The 19,652-nt window shown below is 38.2% G+C and overlaps 1 pseudogene; it reads left to right on the top strand.

Annotated features, from left to right (window-relative positions):
* Positions 1 to 9,925: 9,925 nt before the first annotated feature.
* Positions 9,926 to 11,745, top strand: LOC141247959 (uncharacterized; annotated as a pseudogene).
* The last annotated feature ends 7,907 nt before the right edge of the window (positions 11,746 to 19,652 follow it).

Raw genomic sequence — 19,652 nt, 5'->3', positions numbered from 1 at the left:
CAGAGCTCCAAATGAAAAGATTCCAAAGTGAGGATACAAATCCACAAGTCTAATTTCTCTCCTCAAAATTTCAGACCCAAACCTCCAGTGCTCTGTAAGTTATGGACTTTCCTTTGATGCGTATCAACCAACGTGATGAGCGGAAGTCTGAGTGATTGTGTGAGAGTGAGCTAGGAAAGGAGGTAACGAATGTGGAATTTGAGTGAAGGATTATGAAAAATGATGGTGAGGGTTTGATAGCGTTTTGTGACCTGGTTTGAGAAGAGGGGAGCTATACTCATTTCAACATTTTTCAAAAATAATTCAAGCTAATGAAACAAGGGAAGAGACCCCCTTTTATAATCTTACAAAAATGCCCAAGGAAGAAGCCTTAGCTTAGGAACCGGGGATGTCCATACAAGGGGCCCACACACTCCTAATGACAGATACACGTAATTAAAAATAACTAGAGTTAAGAGAAACAAAGAAACACATAAAGATATTGGTTCGGCCATGCACATCGAGTGTCTCATACACTCGAACAAAAAGATTAAGATGGAGTTAAGGAGATCGGGGCCTATAAAAAGGGTATAATAAATATAATGATTTGTATAACTACTACTTTTTTTCTCTCTATGGTAGTCGTTTTAATAGGCATAATATTTCCCTTATATAAGTCGTTTTGCTTTCTTTATTAATGACCTATAACATCACAAGACAAAAGAACAAAAAGGCAAAAAAGAGATAAAAAAACGAATACACTCTACATTGGCCTCTTTCCTCTTTTTTTATTATAGGCCAACAAAGGGAATCCTCCCTAACCGGGAGACAATCCCGCATTATCATGATTGATAATGCTTACAAAGTTTGAAAGAAAACTAAGGAGCAAAGGATGCTCAAGACGCATCCTTTCTCGCAAAGTCCTGATATAACTATCATGTACGTTACATAGATTGCATATGTACAAGATATAGTCTAAGTCTAAGTTATGTGCTTCCCTTGATGCTAGCAAGTTAGCTGCCTTATTGTTCTCCGTGAAGCAGTGATGAAATTAATGTCTTCAAAGTGGAGACTTTCCCGTTCAATGTCCTTGATTATGGTATGAATGCTCCATGGTACCTGCCAAATTTTCCTTATTGCATTTATTACAGAAAGATTATCTCCTTCTATAATTAATTTTGTATTTTGAGATGTTTAGCCAATTTTATGGCTTCAAGCGTTGCAAGGGCTTCCGCTTGAATAGGAGAGGAAGTTATGATTGATCTGTGTGCAATGTGTATGAATTTACCAGAACTGTTACGAATGATACTACCGATAAATGAATCCCCATTAGAAGAAAAAGTAGCATCAAAGTTTATTTTGAACCAGTTATCCAAAGGTTTTATCCAATTCGATATATTTGTTCTCTTTTTATGAGTTTTATTATAGTTAGTAGATTTGTTATTATTGTGTTTAATAGAGTTAAAGTTGATAGTGGATATCCATGAATGGTATTGAATAAATGTCATATCAAAAGAAGATTTTTTATTGTTATTGTTGTTAAAAATTTGTCAGTTTCGATATCTCCATAGTTCATACCATATGAAGTATATTATATCTATATCTTTATTGTTATTGAAGAGGTAAGTGAAGTCATCAAGAAAGTTATTAGAATTTGAGCATGAAATGTTAATAGTTTTAACTGTTTGTTGTTCTAATTTCCTATCATTTTTATGGTATTAGGGTATTCGAAAAAGAAATGAGACGTCGTTTCAGTAGAGAAATTACAAGGTGTGCAATAATGTAGTACCCTATTAAAATATCTGTTTAGTCTTTCTGTAGTTGGTAGGCAATCTGAAAGGGCCTTCCATAAAAAGTTTTTTATTTTAGGTGGTAAGGAAAGGTTCCAAATTTTCTGAAAAATATCCGAATTACTTGTATTCGTGTTTTTATTGGTTAATTATAATGCACTTTTGGTGTTGAAATCTCCCGAACTCGATAATTTTCAAATTTGTTTGTCTTTTAATATCTAATGAGTGAATATAGATCTTTATAATTTGGTTTACAATGTTAATTGGCAAGTTAGTTGCAAGCTTTAAAGGGTCCCAATTTTTGTTCAACGTAATAAATTCTGAAACCTTCGTATTATTATTATGTATACTTTTTTTTTTATATATATTTGGATTAAAATAACTCTTTATGTTGACATTTTCAATCCAGTTGTCATACCAGAAATTAATGCTTTGACCATTGCCCACAATCCAAAATAGGCCATCCTTAAATTTTTCTCTCAAATGTAAAAGACGTCCAAATTGCCAGGAATATTTTGATCTTTTACTGTAATTTAGGATATTTTTTATTTTTGAGATATTTTTCTGTAATGAGTTTGACCCATATTTTGTTATCATTTGTAATAAGTTTCCAGAGTAGTTTCATTTGAAGGGAGGTGTTAATATCTTCTACTTTATGTAAGCCTATTCCATCTTGAGACTTAGGTTGACAAATCGAATCCCATGAAATAAGAGACCTTGAATTTGGTGTAAATTTGTTCCAAAATAATTTTTTGTTGATATCATTAATTTTGTTATGGATTCTTGTTGGAAGATAAAAACTTTGCATTAGATAATTAGTCTGAGATAGAAGAGTTGATTGGATTAGGGTTGATCTACCAGCTTGAGAAAGTGAGTTGGTCTTCCAGTTAGATAATTTGTTTTGTAGTTTAGTTATCACATAACCAAAGCATTCATTCTTAACTTTTCCAGCTAAAGTTGGAATGCCTAAATATATTTCCATAGAAGTTGTTATCCTAATTTGTAGTTCTGATGCTATAATGTTTCTATTTATTGTTTGTATATTTTTTGAAAATTGAATGGAGCTATTATCGTAATTTATTTTTAGTCCTGATATATGAGATAAATGTTCAAGAGTATTTTTAATGAATTTTGCATTAGTTACATTTGCATTTCTAAAAATAATAGTGTCATCTGCAAAACTGAGAAAGGGAATACACATTCCTTGATTGAATATATTGATCCCAACTTTATGATTACTTTTTGAGGATTCTTTTGTTAAAAGTCTCGCTAGATATTTCATAGCTATAATAAAGATAAAAGGTGCAATTTGGTCACCTTGTCTAATACCACATTTAGGTTTGAATACTAGACCCAGTTCATTATAGACCAGGACTGAAAAGGAAGAAGACTCAATACATTTCATTATCAAAGCAGTCCATTTATTTGAGAATCCAAATGAGAACATCATTTTTTCAATAAATGGCCATTGAATTTTATCATATGCTTTTTCCATGTCAATTTTTGTAGTCATCCATCCTCTATTACCTTTTTTTTTCTTTTTGGGGGGAATAAATCAAAGATTTTGTGTGCTACTAAGATATTATCTTGAATTAATCTTTCTTGTACAAAAGCACCTTGTAGTGGGTTAATTATTGTTGGAAGGAGATGTTGAAGTCTATTAGACATTAATTTAGTGATTATTTTGTAAGTAGTATTACATAGACTAATCGGGCGATAGTGGTTGATAGATTTAGGATCATTAGTTTTCGGAATTAAAGAAATAAAGGAGTGTGTTGATTCATTTAGAAGGTTACCTCTATGGAAGAACGCTTGAGATTATAGATGGAATTATTTGAAAGTCTTGAGTATTAAGTGGGTTAAGGTGTTGAGGATTAAATCTTGAGATGAGATCCTTCGTAATTGCTTCTCATATGTCTTTTTGGTTTACGTGTTGGATACCATCTAAAAATATGAAACAGATAATTTTTGTTTAAACGTTCTTTGTTTGGCTACTTGTTGAAAATATTTTGTGTTTTTATCCATATGAAAAAGCGTTTTGAACTTTTGCTCGTTGTAACCAATATGTGTGTTGGAAAGATAGGAGTGCATTATATTGAGTTGATATATTGTGAAATATGTTTAGAAGGTTAGTATTGGTTGGATTATTTAATAATTCGCTTTGGGTATTTATTAAGTTTATAGAAGTTTGGATTAATTTATTATGATTGTCATTGGTGAATTGTTTTTTCCATTTTTTCGAAAGTTGTTTTAATCTACGTTGTTTCATATAAAGATTGAACATGAAAGAACCTTCCTAATTGAAAGTCCAAGCATTTTAACTAAATGAATGTATTGTGGATGTTCAATCCAAGCATTTTCAAATCGGAAAGGGAATTTTTTGAATTCAGTTTTATTTTCTAATTTTAATATTATGCAACAATGATCTGAAGTAGTAAAAGGAAAATGATTAATTTCACGTGATTTTTACCAGTTATTAAAAATTGGTTGAATCATACACCGGTCTAATTTTTCTAATATAGTTGATGACAAGTCACGAGATTTTCTCCATGTAAGTCTTTGGAGGGGACTGTAATTAACCCAAAGCTATTCATGAGATTCTGAATTCTACAGAATCTATAATGATCAGGGATACAACCTCCCCATTTATCTGAAACGCTTGCAATTTCATTAAAATCGCCCATTAAGAAGAAAGGTAGATTATATTTTGAAATTTTTCTATAGATTTATCCCAAAAAACAGTTTCGTTACTATCGTTAGATGGAGCATAGATGAATATCATTATAAATTCGAAATTGTTGTTATTATATTTAACTATGATAGTGTTGTTTTTATTATAACATATTGTGAAAAAGTTAGTGTTAATTGAATGAGAAATAAGTAACCAGAGACCACCTTTAGATTGATCTGCATGACACTTATATATATTTTTGATGCCTAATTTATGTATAAAATTATTTTTGGGAATATTGTTGGATTTGGTTTCTGCTAAACAAAAGATATCTAGAAGGTTGGATCTTTTAATAAATGATATTTCAGTCCAAAAGTTTGTACGGCTAGTGCCCCGACAATTTCAATATGCAATATTCATATATTAACTGTAAAAAATGTGTTAACTAAAAGGTGTCGCATGACACAACATAAAGGATATCCGAAAGTATCAATTGTATGATAGTTTAAATAATGAGAAGGATACCTTTTAGTATCAACAATATTGATTATAGGATTTGGGATAGGATTCAAATAACTGACGATATATAGCAGAATATATATGATGAAAAGTAAACAATAGACGCAGATATAGCATATACTAATATAACATTCATGATTAAGGGCATTATAGATAGAATACAATTAAATACACTAATTGGGATTTTTCACTAAGGCTCAGTTTAGGAACAGAATTCCTAAAACAAAGGCCGAAAATGACAAAGCCCAATCACATGTACGACTTCCCCTATCAATATAGTTCATGCAATACAAGATAACAATGCCCATACTAACAACCATCCTATGGGTTGAAACACAGGCCAAAGCCCATACAAGTACCACCAATTGGCATAATAAATTCCAAACACTTGTAACAAAAATAACAGCTTAGTAGCCCTAGAAAATAGGCCATAGTTCACAAAACAATCCAGGGAATGAGTCATCATCAACGTTATAGAGTAGACATTATTAAACCTGAAAATATGGTAACTTAGCATACTAGACATACCTTCTACTGCTGAATCATGATGGGTCGCAATCATTCGTCTGAAGAAGTGTCGTCCTCCGAAGTCTTGCTTTTGTGAAAGAAGGAGTTAGATGGTTCCGAGGATGACATATCGTCAGTCGATGAGATGATCATGATGCCTTTGAATCTGTGATTAACCGTCCCTTGGGAGTTCGTTGAATGGAATAAGGATTCCACCGTCTCAGATGGAGCCTTCATTGCAGCGCAGGCCACCCGGTGGAGTAGTGGTACTAGATAACATTGGTCTAGTGGTATTGACAACAACTTCATTATTTCGATTGACTGTTAACAGAATCTTCGTAGTGGCGGTTATTTCATGCACACACTGGTTTGAACAAGTACTGACATTGGGAGAGACATGGTGTTGTTCAATTCTGGGAGAAGAAACAGAGATGACAAGAGTTGTGGGCTTATTGCTATTGGGATTGTTGCTAGTGTGATAGATGGGGTTGGATAGATTGGACGGCCCATCAAGGTTTGGGATTATATGAACCAAAGGAACCCGAATTTGTGGGCCCAAATTGAGTGGAGTGTTGAAGTATTCACTGAAAGGGATACCTGGACTGGAGCTGAGATTATTTTCATTGGGAGGTTGATTGGCATAAAGGCCCGATGCACCAAAATTCTTCTAGATAAAATTAGGTCTCATTTAAGGTGCATTTGGAACAAGCTCAAAGTTAAAATTCCTACCCGTTAAGAGTTGTATGCATGCAACGGCTTTCTTATACTCATTGTGGTCATTATTGAAATCCACCGTGAAGGGAGAGAGTCTCAAATTGTTGAGAGGGCAAACATCAGGGGAGTGATGTGGAGAAGCGCATACATTACATCCTTTGGAAAAGCCCTCGTACCACATGGAGAGGGTATATGGCTCACCTTGAATTCCTTGGAAGTGAACAACTAAAGGAAACTTTCCTGAGATAGGAACATTGAGATTAATGCAGAATCTCGTGTACTTCATTCTGTTAAGAGCATTCAAAATGTCATCCAACTTTAGCACAGTACCTAAACCGTTAATCTGGAGGATATACTGGATAGCCGGTTTGGATACGAGGTACAAGGGGAGTAGAGGGATCCTAACCCAATGATCGATTGAAGAAATGTTTGAGTAAAAGGGTTAAAAGTGGAATCATAGGGTAAGACCGAGACTAGTTTACTCGATATGTGAAAAGGTTTGTTTGCCCAAACCCAGTCCCGAGCCTCGCGGTTTGAGTATTGAACAAAATCCAGAAATTGCTAATCTCATAAAACTGGACCTCACCTCTAATTTGCCTCCATGCTTCACGGAGACGGTTGACCACTGGTTGTGAGTCAAAGAAAGCATTTACCACACGAACAATGAGGGAGAAGTGGGTAAGCTTTGCTTAAGTTTCTCGGACTTCTGGTACGAGGCATGGCATTAAGGGAGTATATGTGAAGGCCATGGATTCCTAAATCAGGATTTCATCCATGGAGATGTTCACGGGAGCAACATGCATGTTAGTGGAAATGTATTTGGGATCTTCAGGAGTACTCTTTTGCATGGGTATTTCTTGGGCAAGATTTTCGGGAATCGGAGGAAAAGTGGATGAAACGAAAGTGTTTAATGGATGAACTGATGTAGGGTGTGAGATGTTGTGGAAAGATGAGATCGGGTTAGGCAAGGCATTTGTGAACATGAGTTATGGGTCTGTGATGGAGAAGACTGGGCCAGTATGGGAGTTGTGGGTGTGAGTAATGGAGTTGAGATTTGTTCCATGAGGGAAGTCGACCAAAGCATAAGAGTACGATCGACTTGAGTCCATTGTGGTAGAAAGTGGAGAGTGAGTGTGAAAGAATAGGACTAAAGCAAGCCTTTTTATAATAGTGGTCAGAGAACATAAGGAATGTTGTAGTGGAAAGTAGAAAAGGTAGAAGTTGGAAGATTTTGTTTTTGATTTCTTGTGTAAGTAAGCATGAGAAGCCACGTGTAGATAGGGGAGAGTAAGCTGGGATATTATAAAATAGAAATGAAGGGTATAAGTGGAATTTTCTATGCATTTGCAGTAGCCTTTGTTACATGCACAATTGCGGCTGAACTGGGTTTTGTAAGTAATGATTAGAATGATATATATATTATTATGATTGGACATGCAAAGATTTATTTGAGTGGGCTTAATACGGTTAAAGAAATTCTTGGTGTTTTTAGCATAAAAGATGTGATAGGAGGGATTGAAATTTCATCGATTAACTGAGATAGAAAATAACCTCGTATACGAGGAATGTTGATAAAGGACAAAATTTAAAAAGTTGATATTAAATTGAAAACAATCATTTGCATTAATGGAAAGGTGTATTTGATAAGAGGAGTAAATGCAAATGATATGAAGGAGGTGTAAAGTATGAAGGAGGTTGTAATACTGATAAGTAGAAGAAAGATTTAGATTTGATTAAGATCAGTAAAGTAGTGTCTATTGTAGTAAAAGTCAGAAGAGATATAATTTTTGTTGAGATATATTATACAGACATGATAAATTAACATAATTGAAATTGGAGATGGAATGAAGACATACCTTGCTGATGCTGACAAATAATAGTAGAAGAAATTTGAAGCTGTGAATTTGTAAGCCAAACATTCGCTGCTTGTCTTCACTCTGCTAATTCTCTTATAGAAAAACTAGAACAAATAGCCAAGTACGAAATCCTAATTTGATTGATTCCTGAGAAATGGCTCGATAATACCATTGATTTCACAAAGGAAACAAGGATTCAGGGTAGATATGTACCATAATAAGTAAAGTTTGATCTGAAATTTAAAATTATGATGATAAACTGGGTAATGCTTTGTAAACCTAAAATTGAATGGGTTTAATTGTTCGTTGTTGTCCAAAACATCAGTTGGATAGTTATTATGATTTAAAGCCTCAATTGATTGCAAAATATGAGTGAGATTATTGATTAATATGGATTCAATTTGGGGAAAGGAACAGTTTGAAGGGTTCGATCCAAACCATGGATTTTGAAGAAATTTATGGCATGATATTAGTAATTGAAAAGGGGATTTTACTCTCAATAGTTCGAATTGAGAAGGGTTCCTTTCAGAACCAGATTTGAACAACTTTAGGGATTTCGAGTAGACGAAGGAATCGAAGGAGAGAACGACATACCTGATAATAAGTGATGAACATCGAGAAGGGTTGCGGAGAGGAGGCGAAAGACCTGTACGAGCCTCCAAAGGAGAGGGGAAGATGCTGACGATTGGAGCGCGCTCCACCGGGAGAGCAGGGAAGATCCGAGAAATGAAGAGAGAAGGTCTCTAGAATTTTCTTCCCCCTCGTGATGTTATTGTATGTTCCAGTTCACTGGCCTCTTTCCTCTTGATTTGTCCCTTTGTAGTACTAATAAAACGTTGTTGTTATGTTGATGGGTACCTAACACTAATCATGTAAACGAAGTTTAAAATATACATACTCGGTCTTGTTCCAGTGGAGTTATTGAAAGAACTATATGGATATTCTAAATCCTAAAGAGAAATAACAAATGGATTATAAAAAAAAGTTGATTTTTTAAGAGAAAACAACTTAATTTTAATTATTAGAATTTAAATCAATTTTTTTTTGTTTAAAGAGAAGCGGAGTCTCTTTACGCATTAATTGAAAGAATTGGGCTACAACAAAACCAAACGGGGTGTAGCCCGTTCCCTAATGTCCTCATCCAGCAATCCCAGAACAAACTCTGGGGCTGAATCCAAAATACAGACACCAAGCGGAAAAGAAAAAGCAAGAGATGCCAAGGAGTCCGCAACTTGATTGGCCTCTCGGAACACATGGCAGATCTGGCAATCCTAGTTCCTACTAATAAGGCTCATCACTTTCACGACAAAACTGGATAGTGGATGACAACGATCCACAGATTTGCGTAACAACAAAGTCGCTAAGAGCGAATCTGTTTCTACTCAAATCTTATAAGACCACTACAATACCCCCACAACTTTTTAAATCAATAAATAAACTCTATGTAAAATTATTTTTACAGTGAAACTCAACCCATACTTAACTACTTGGGTTAAGTACGTAGGTGGCAAGTTCCAACTAGAAAATTCTCTTGACCTTTATTCCGACCAAAAACAATAATCATATCTGTATACATTCGGTTTATTATTAAAATAAAAATATTCGCCTGAACACATTTTTCTGGTCCTCAGCCCACCCGGAACACAAATTCGCTCTTTGACGCATCGCATGAACTGCGCCCGGATATTGGCTTTCCTCCTCAAACTGCAAACATGGAACCCAAATTCATTTTCCCCATTGCACTAAAATCACCTCTGCGATCGCATCAAGAAATTCCAGTCCTTATCCCCTAATTTCTAATATTGATTCTTTATTTACTTACTCCACTCTAGCCAGAATAATTCTCTGCTGAAGTTACTTGGTGTTTTCCGGCCAAAATGAGTATGGAAATGGCAGCACCGGCGGTGGCCCTCCAAGAGGAGCTTTCTTACCCAATCCACCTCTGCGACCGCATCAAGAAATCCGCCGCCGAGGCCACCTTCTTCAAGCTCGACTGCTCCGAGCTCTCCAAGCACGTCGACCATCTCTCCCACTTACTTCGCGCCGCCGTTCGTCTCTCAACCGTCGCCGCCTACGACCGCCCCATTCGCTGCGTCGCCACCGACGTCTCCCGAAATCTCAACCGCGCCATAACCCTAGTTCACAAGTGCCGCCGCCGCAGCCTCCTCAGCCGTGTCGTCAACATCATCACGACCGCCGATTTCCGTAAGCTATTCTCACTCCTGGATACGTCCGCCGCTGACCTCCGCTGGCTTCTCAGCATCCTTGACCGCGAAGACGGAGGGGGAGCCATCGTACTCTCTCTCCCTCCCATAGCTAGCAACGATCCCATCTTAGCCTGGGTTTGGTCCTTCATTTCTGTGGTTCAAATGGGCCAGTTGAGTGATCGAATCGAAGCAGCCAATGAACTGGCCTCTCTAGCCCTCGACAACGACCGCAACAAGAAGATCATCGCCGAAGAAGGCGGAATTCCCCCTCTTTTGAAGCTCCTCAAGGAGGAATTCTCGCCGGAGGCCCAAATTGCGGCGTCTACAGTCCTTATCGACCTTGCCAACAACCAAGACAGAGCCAATTCAATCGTCCAGCACCTCGGCGTGCCGCTTATCGTTAAGGTCCTCCACAATTCTCCAATGAGGGTCCAAATCAGCGTCGCCAAATTGGTCGCCAGGATGGCGGAGTACGATTCACTCGCTAGAGAGGAATTCGCGAGAGAGAACGCGATTAGGCCTTTGGTTTCCCTCCTATCGTTCGAGACCTTCGAGGACGATGACCGGAAATTGCAATCAGGTAGCCGGCAGAGACAGAGCTTTCATTCAATAGTGAAATTCAACAACGAATTCGGGAAGATGGAGAGGAGAATTTCATCATCTTCCTCATTTTCCAACCCTAACCCTAGCTTCGGCTCTCAACACAAGAAGGAAAGGGAAAACGAGAGCCCGGAGATTAAGCTCCAACTCAAGATCAGCTGCGCTAAAGCCCTGTGGATGCTTGCTAAAGGAAGTGTGGTGAACAGCACAAGAATCACAGAGACCAAAGGGCTTCTTTGCTTAGCAAAGTTGGTGGAGAAGGAAGATGGCGAATTACAGAACAACTGCTTGATGACAATCATGGAGATCACAGCAGCTGCAGAGTCAAACCACGACCTCAGGAGATCAGCTTTCAAGACCAACTCCCCAGCAGCAAAGGCAGTCGTGAACCAGTTGTTGAGGGTGATCAACCAATCCAACCCCCTTCACTCATAATCCCTGCAATCAGATCAATCGGGTGTTTATCAAGAACATTCCCAGCGAGGGAGACGAGGGTGATGGGCCCGCTCGTCGATCAGCTGAGCAGCAAAGACCAGGAGGCGGCAATCGAAGCCATGATTGCCCTAGAGAAGTTTGCTACCCCAGATAACTTCCTGTGCCACGAGCATTCCAAGTCGATCATCGAGTTCAATGCTGTAGTGCCGCTTATGCGGCTGTTGAGAGGGAGTGATCAGGCGCAGCTGCACGCGCTCGTCTTGCTGTGTTACCTCGCTGTAACAGCTAGCGACAGTGAGGGGCTGGAGGAGGCCAGGGTGCTGACCGCCTTGGAGGGAGCTCATAGATCGCCGTCTGCACAGCAGAATCCAGTTTTGAGAGAGCTTATCGCAAAGGCAGTGTGTCAACTTAGGATGTATAATGGCGGTAACACAATTATGAATGACTGGCCTATTTCTTCCTATTGAGATTCATTTTTTACACCCAGCGGTAGAACAAGTATATTATTAGCTATATATCTGGTTTGGCCTGATTCGTGATTGATTGTTTGTAGTTATCTCTGATTGTAATTACACAAATGATCAAATTTTGGTACAATAGCTGAAAATGTGTGTGTGTGTGGGAGGGTTCTTTGCCACTAAAAATGGAGTGAAAATAGGCAAATTTGCAGATCTACATACAGTAGACAGAATGACAGATCACGCAGCAGAGCAAAAACATGCTGTACGTACTACATAGGCTAGTGTAAGAGCATCATTTCACGCTTCGGCTTTGGCTTTACAAAGTGTACATACACGTTCCACTGCCCTTTCTTCCCTTTTTGCGCCTTTTCCGGGATAAAGGTAAAAGAACCCTAATTCTAATTCTATTTTAATCCTAATTTTAATATACTACTCCCTCCTTTTTTTTTTATATATTTCTTGTTTTTCTTTTCAGACATTCCAAAAAATACTTTTCACTTTCGTTTATAAAAAAATTCAACGTTTTAATTTATTGTATCACAATTCACATTCACTTTCAATACACTTTGGCTGCGTTCGGTATGATTGAAATTGAAGTTAGTTGAAGTTGAAATAGGGAGTTGAAGGAGTTGAAAAGAGTTGGGTAAAAATAAATTAGTTGAAGTAATAAGAGTTTAAACTAGATGATTGAAGCAGTTGAAACACAAAAACGCGTTCGGTTACCATTTGATTGAAAACAGTTGAAATAACATTTCACTTTCCAAAATTATCCATAGACTTCTAAGTTATTACTATTTTTCACCATAGAACTGATTTTTAGGGTTTTCTTCTCTTCACTGTTCGTTGTTGCGTTCGTCGATTGCTCCTCGTCGTCTAGGTGAGTTGCTGTTGCGTTCGTTCCTGAGTTGGTGAGTTGCTGCGTTCGTTGCTGCGTTCGTTCCTGAGTTGGTGAGTTGCTGCTGTTCGTGAGTTCCTGAGTTCGTCGATTGATCCTCGTCAAATTGCCATAGAAATGTACAACACAACATCAGCTACAAATTGCCAAATCAGCACAGAGCTTACCCAGCCTTTCAGAGATATATGGACATCAATAGCCTCGTGTATTCTCCACTCAATAGAATGCACAGACTGCAGCTAATGATGAAAGCAAAAAATGGGAATGCAAAAATTGGGAACTGCAGCTAATGATGACAGCAAAAAATGGTCCAGAAGCAAATACAAGGAAGAAGTTCACAAGCACAGAAGCAAATACAAGCTGCAAACCTCATTAGCTGCAGTTCATTTACAAGCACAGAAGCACAGTAGAAAAATTCTGGGAATACTGGGAATGCACAGATGCTGCAAGAACAAAGAAAAAACGAGAATTAAGGTTGAATTTAGCCTAAGCGCAGTACCTTCGGACGAAATGCAGATTAGGGTTCGATGAACTACTTCGCTGCCAGATGAAGGGTGAATCCAGCCTAGGGTTCGAAGACGAAGAAGCTGGTTCGAAGACGAAGATGGAATTGCAGGAAAAAGAGGTGTGCTAAGGTTCGAATATGAAGAAGCTGGTTCGAAGGTTCGAAGACGAAGATGGAATTGCAGGAAAAAGAGGTGTGCGAAGGTTGAAGACGAATGCAGAGAGATGAATGCAGAGATGAACGAAGAAAGGGAAAACGAGAAGATGAACGAAGAACAGGAGGGCAAATTGGAAAGCTTGGAAGAATTGAATCAACCAAATTGATTGAAGGAGGATAAACTAGCAAATATCAGTTGAAGGAATGTGATTGAAAGTGATTGAAAAGAAGCTCAAATCAACCAAAATCAATCGATTGAATCTGTCTCCGTCCCGAACGCGTTTTTATCAATCGATTGAAGCAAGTTCAATCAAGGTGATTGAAGAACTCACTTAAATGAGTACTTCAATCACTTAAATAGGCATACTGAACGCAACCTTTATCTTTTTCTTACTCCCTCCGTCCCCAATTGATCTTTCCATTTGACCAAAAGGTGAAAATTAAGGTAAGGTTGGAGGGGGACGGTACAAAGTACAATTTAGTAATAATGGTATATTGATAATTGTGAGAGAGAGTAAAAATAGGAGAGAGAGATAAATGTGAGGGATAAAATAAATGGGAATAATAAAATGGGTTGTCTTGTGATGTGATGAATGTGAAAGAATTAAATGAGGGTGTGTAAGAGGTAAAAAGTGGGTAATTTTATGAGTTGTATGGGGGTATTGTTGGATTTTAGAAATTGTGATGAGGGTAAAATAAGTGATCAAAGTTGTTTATAAATGGAAAGTTTGTGAAATGGAAAGAATTTTAGGAACGCCAGAAAAGGAAACATGTCTTATATTAAGGAATAGAGGGAGTATTTCTTTTTAACCAATATACTTTATGTCTCACACTCACAATACCATTTATCATCATCTGCCTCCTCTTTTTTTTTCCATTTATTCCTTATTCAATCATTACTACACATACCATCTAAAATTCCGCGTAATTTTAAAAACCAACACTATATAATGGGACAGAGGGAATATAAACTTAGTACTTTTCTTCTTTGTCAATTTATTTTCTCATTTCAACTCTCGTTTTTTTTAAATTATAATTTTATAAATAAATAAAAAATGTATAACTCTCCTCCTTTAATGCATCTTCTTTCATTTGAAAATGTTAAGTAACTCTATTATATTTTCTCTGTTAATAAATGATCTGAATCAGGTGAGATTGGGTCCTTAAGTGAGAAATAAGATAAGTCGTTCATATTTCTAATTTGATGGCCAGGGAGAGGCGTGTGTCATTAGACCAAAAACCTTCCACGCACTTCCTTCATTGACATGCACTGACACAATTTAATCTTCACTCATGAAAAAGGGAGCCACAATTGATCGGTGATACAATGTTTCAGAATCTTTCGAGAGAATATCTCTCAAGCGCAGGCTATAATCTTGCAAACGCTGGCTTCATCCCTCCCAAATCACAAACTCGTTTTAAATCATCATCAACATCAACAATCGTGTCGAACTCCAACTCTGGAACTCAAACCGGCTCCCACACAAGCTCTCAAACAGCAAACCAAGGTAAGTGCAAGTAATTGTAAACATTAGTTTCATACAGTTAGAGATAAACTAGCATTTTTTTCTAAACCTCGTCTACATTTAACCAGAAATGAGGACTAAAAAGATGCATGACCTAAGAGCGGAGGTCGAGGAAGTTCAGTCAAATAAAAGAGGTAGTTCATGTTTTAGTTTCGTTAGCGATTTGTTCTTTTTATTCATCGTTTGTTCATTATAATATTTCGTTTGTGGTTGGTGAAGGTGATTCTATTATGTTCATGGTTTAATTCACAAGTGTGAGGGTTATGTCCATTAGTGCATAGTTTCTACTCATTAGTGCCTGATAATATATGCATTACTTAATAGTTTTTATAATTTGTGCATGGTCTAACCTGGTTTGTGATTAAGTGTGTGGTATCTGTGTATTAGTGCATGATTTTTGTGTACTAGTGCATGACTTATGTGGATTAGTTCATGTTTTATGTGAATTAGTGCATAGTTTCTTTGCATTAGTGCATGGTTTATGTGCATTAATGTATGATTTCTATGCACTAGTACAATGTTTATTTGAAATTGTGAGTTCTTTTTTTTGGTTGTGAATGGTTTATATGCACTAGCTTAATAGTTTTTGTGCATTGTTTACTAATTTGTGAACTAGTGAAAGATTTCAGAGTATTAGTGTTGTGTTTCTTTGTATAAGTGCTTGTTTCGTTTGCAGTAGTGAGTAGTTTGTGCATTGTACAACATGGTTTGTGATGTAGTGTATTTTTTTCTAGGTATTAGTGCATGGTTTCCGTGTATTAGTGTATGACTTCTTCGAATTAGTGCATGATTTTTTATGCATTGGTGCAAGATTTCTCTGCAGTAGCTAGTACAAGGTTTATTTGTGCTTGTGAGTTTTTTGGGGGGATTCGTGAATGGTTTTTATGCACCAGTTTAATAGTTTTTGTGTATTAGTGAGTGATTTTACTTGGTTGTACATTGTTTATACTCGTTTGTGAACTAGTGCATTGTTTTTTCTGGCATTAGTGCATAGTTTTTTTTATATTAGTGCAAACTTAGTTATCGTTTAATGTTTTGCATAATTTTTTTCCAGATTCGTTGAGATTGAAATCTAAAGTTTATGAGCTATTGTCTATACAAGAGTTCAAGACTTCCCAGACTAAGAAAATTATGAAGAAGGTGGAGCCTCCATCAAAATCAACCCAAATTGTAGCAGTAGTAGAAGTTGTTGAAACAAGAATAGTTTAAGAGGGAAGGATATAAGAAGAAGAAGGAGACTGTAGAAAACACGTGTTTGATCAGCTATTGTTCACTGTCACTAAGGTTCATTAAGCCTTAGTTGCGCTTAACAAGAATTCAATTGCGTTTTGAATACTTGGGATGCGCTTAACCTATGAAGAACTATTAGTAATGAGCTTACTAAAGTCCTTAAGTGCGGAAGAGGTTAGACAGACAATTGAGCGCGCTTTAAGTTGTTAAAGCGCACTTATATTTGCACACACAAGAATTTCCAAATGGTGAGAACCCTAAGTCACTAGCTGACTCGGGATAAAACTCACCACTACACTTGTATTGATTAAGAAAAGGATTACAATCTCTCGCTTCAACACTTGAAGCTCACTCGTAAGCTCTCTCTTTACAATACTTGGAATTCAGCTCTGAAGAACAAATGAAGGCACTCTCAACACTCTCTGATTACAAACCAGTATATCTCTTAAGCTCTCTCTAGCTTCCTATATTCTCTCTGTTTGTAATACCTAGAGTGAATGCAACAATACTCTATTTATACACAACCCTTAAGCTAAACCTCTAACTTAATTCGTGTAACAAACAAAGACTAAGCACAATGCCACCTCATCAATCCGTGTGCCTTGATCACTTCACCAGAATAAATCAACGGCCAGGAGTGAATTGGTTTTGTTCTTCATGTGTTGATCCATGCCACATAAGCAATCCGTGTGCTTTAAGCTCTAACAAACTCCTGCCACGCTGGCAATCCCTGGAGTAGCGTTCCAAAGAGTGAGAAGTTCTTCTCGCACCTTCCTGTGCACGCAACTTGCACTCTCCCGCTTTACCAGCCTTCTTAGCGTGTTGGCTTTGTTCTTCTGCGCTCTGGCACACCATAAGTTTCGATGGAACCTCGTGGTCAACCTTCTTCATCTTCATTCAAGCACGTCTCTACGCCCTCGAAGCTCGATCACTCTTACTTCTTGGTCTTGAATGGGTTTATTAAACACCGTTTGCGAAACTTACTTTCTCCGCTTGGTGTTAAGCGCGACTGAGACCAGTCAAGCGCATCTCTAAGTGACTTAAGCGCATCCTTACAAATATGGCAATAACCTGAAAGCTTAAAAACACTAAGAGATTAAACATATTAGTTTGTTATCATCAAAAAAAAGAGAAATAGATTAAGCTTTAACAAGACAAATGAGAGGAAAATCAGTTAAGCCCATTACCTTGGTGCGCTTTGATCTGGTTGAAGCGCCAGCTGGTTTCTGTTCCGGTGGAGGAGAATCATGCTCGGAGCCATCGGATGACTCGACGTCCTCTGAAGGAGGTGGAGGAGGAGCTGCGGCCTTGTGCTTCTTGCCTTTTCAGTGAAGCGCATCACTTTGGCGATCCGGTCTCTGAGACTGAAGTGGAAGAGGAGAATTGACGCCAGGTCTAGGCAAGATTTGAAACTCACCATCATCGTCGGAGTGAGATGGAATACTGGCGAGGAGCTCTTTTGGAGACGTCAAAGATTGCACTCCAGGCCTAACTTTGGAGCCAGGCCGAGAAGGGGTTTCAATACTGAGCGCACTTTTACCTTTAGCCGGAGTTGTGTGCGAAGTCTCAGCTGTAGCTCTTCCAAGATCCTTCACTGGGTCGTAGCTAGCAAATTCGAGATCGGCGGCAAACTGTGCTAAATCCACCTTGGGATTATGAGAGAACAAGGGCTATAGAGGGCTGTCTGGATTTGGAGCTATGGGTTGGGGTTCGTCATGGATGGTAAGGTCAATAGGGTCAGAGTGTGGAGGCAGTTTTATTAGTTGGGGAATCTGGGTTCTTTGTAGGGGATGTAACTTCATGAGAAGCAGGGGAATTTTGGGGTGCAGGTTCAGTATGGGTAGAGGATGAGGCCTTGGTCATGGCCTGGACAATTGATTCAACCTTGGCACGAGTTGTTGGGTCAAGCTCACTAAGTACTTTGTCCATGGTGTATAAGAATGGAGAATGAGGGGAGTAGAATAAGATAGAGGGAGATGGGAGAAGGTAAGGTAAAAGTGGTGAGACAAGTACCTTGTATATATAGCACAACCATCAACACTGAGCCGCTTCAAGCTCCAATCAAAATCAAGCTCAGAAAAGTAGCCGTTACTCGCCTCCAACGGTCCAATTAAAATGCAAATCCGCGCTAGGCCTGCGCATAGCCCTCAACGGTCATAATTATAGCTGTTGCACTGAAAAAGAGCCGTTACATCACAAAAGCGGCAGACTGATTTGACAAATAGCCGTTTCTTCAAAGTTAAGCAAACCCAACTCGGAAGGAAATCCACCCAGATGCGCTGCAAAGCGCGATAGACTGCAACACTGAAATGCGCTAGAGACTGAAGCGCAAGCTGAACCACCTCTGAATAATAATACTGAAGAAGCACAACACTGATTGAGATGAGTAGATGTAAGAGCGTGATGTCCAGTTCAATTCTCAAACTACAATGTAAAGCAATTCATGAAGATGCACATTTCATATAGTGGACATTAGAGCATTCAATCACTCAAGTTGATGTGGAAGTATGTGCATATACATGTAGCATGGTAATTGGGCTTTATGTCACCAAATGAATACTTCTCTAATGTAGAGCTCAATAAAGGACGAGAGAAGCGTTACATCTAGTCAGGCTAAGGACACCTATGCAATGGATCATTTCTTAGGCATGTAATATGGGTAGAAGACGATCACCATTGTCACGAATTTGGCAAAGAAGAGCATGCATGGACTAGGATTACATCAAATCGAGCCAAACAAGTCAAACAAATTCAATACTGATTCATTTCAATGAACAACTATAAAGCATGAAAGACTCAAAAGCTATCAAGCGCAAGCGACCATAGTTCGTACCTTGATACTAAGCTCGCTAGTTCTAGTCAAATAGAGGAATACTTACAGTTCCATTGCCTCGAAGCTAATGGAGTCGAATAAGGCCAAGCTGAACCCTGAGGTTTAAGAATACCTGACGATTTAAGCGCCTTAGTGAAGATATCTGCCAGTTGCCCTTCTGAAGATACGTGAATAAGCTCAATATTTTTGCGCTTCAGATAATCACGCGGAAAGTGTACATCGAGATGTTAAGTCCTTGAATGATGTACTAGATAAATTTCGTGATCTTTCCTTGCCTTTTCCCCCGAAGGAGTCTTGTGCTCCTTCCTTATGTTGAAATGAGAGTAGCCGAAGTGGATCACTCATTTCAAACAATCGCTAAACATGAGTCCTCTACTCTTCATTCCATTCTGCAAAGGAAAAGATCAATTTCGGTGTTCCCTACGAAGCGCAAGCTTCGTGGGAACATTATCCATAGCTATTGACTCGCTTGTTTTATGAACAAGCTCATAATAGCTAGGATCATTAAGATCAAGCATAATATGAGGTCGCGCTTTCCGAAGCGCACCTCTATGCACTGAAGCGCAACCGTTGTCAACAAGTGAACGTTGATAACGTTGACGCTTGCCCTTGGATTGAGCCATTGGCTTATAGGGGCTGATTCTTAAGGACTTTCAAGTCCTTGCACTCACGCCTGTCATGTCCATTTCGACCACAAAAGGTACAGTAATGGTTACCTCTTACATAACCGTACTTGCCTTTTCCTGGTCTAAATGGTTCTTTCTTTTG

Source organism: Phyllobates terribilis, unplaced genomic scaffold, assembly GCF_046119375.1.
Source record: "Phyllobates terribilis strain yellow unplaced genomic scaffold, ASM4611937v1 Scaffold_3456__1_contigs__length_78286, whole genome shotgun sequence".
NCBI lineage: Eukaryota > Metazoa > Chordata > Amphibia > Anura > Dendrobatidae > Phyllobates > Phyllobates terribilis.
The sequence above is the reverse complement of the archived record's forward strand: the minus strand, read 5'-3'. Positions and strand labels throughout refer to the sequence as shown.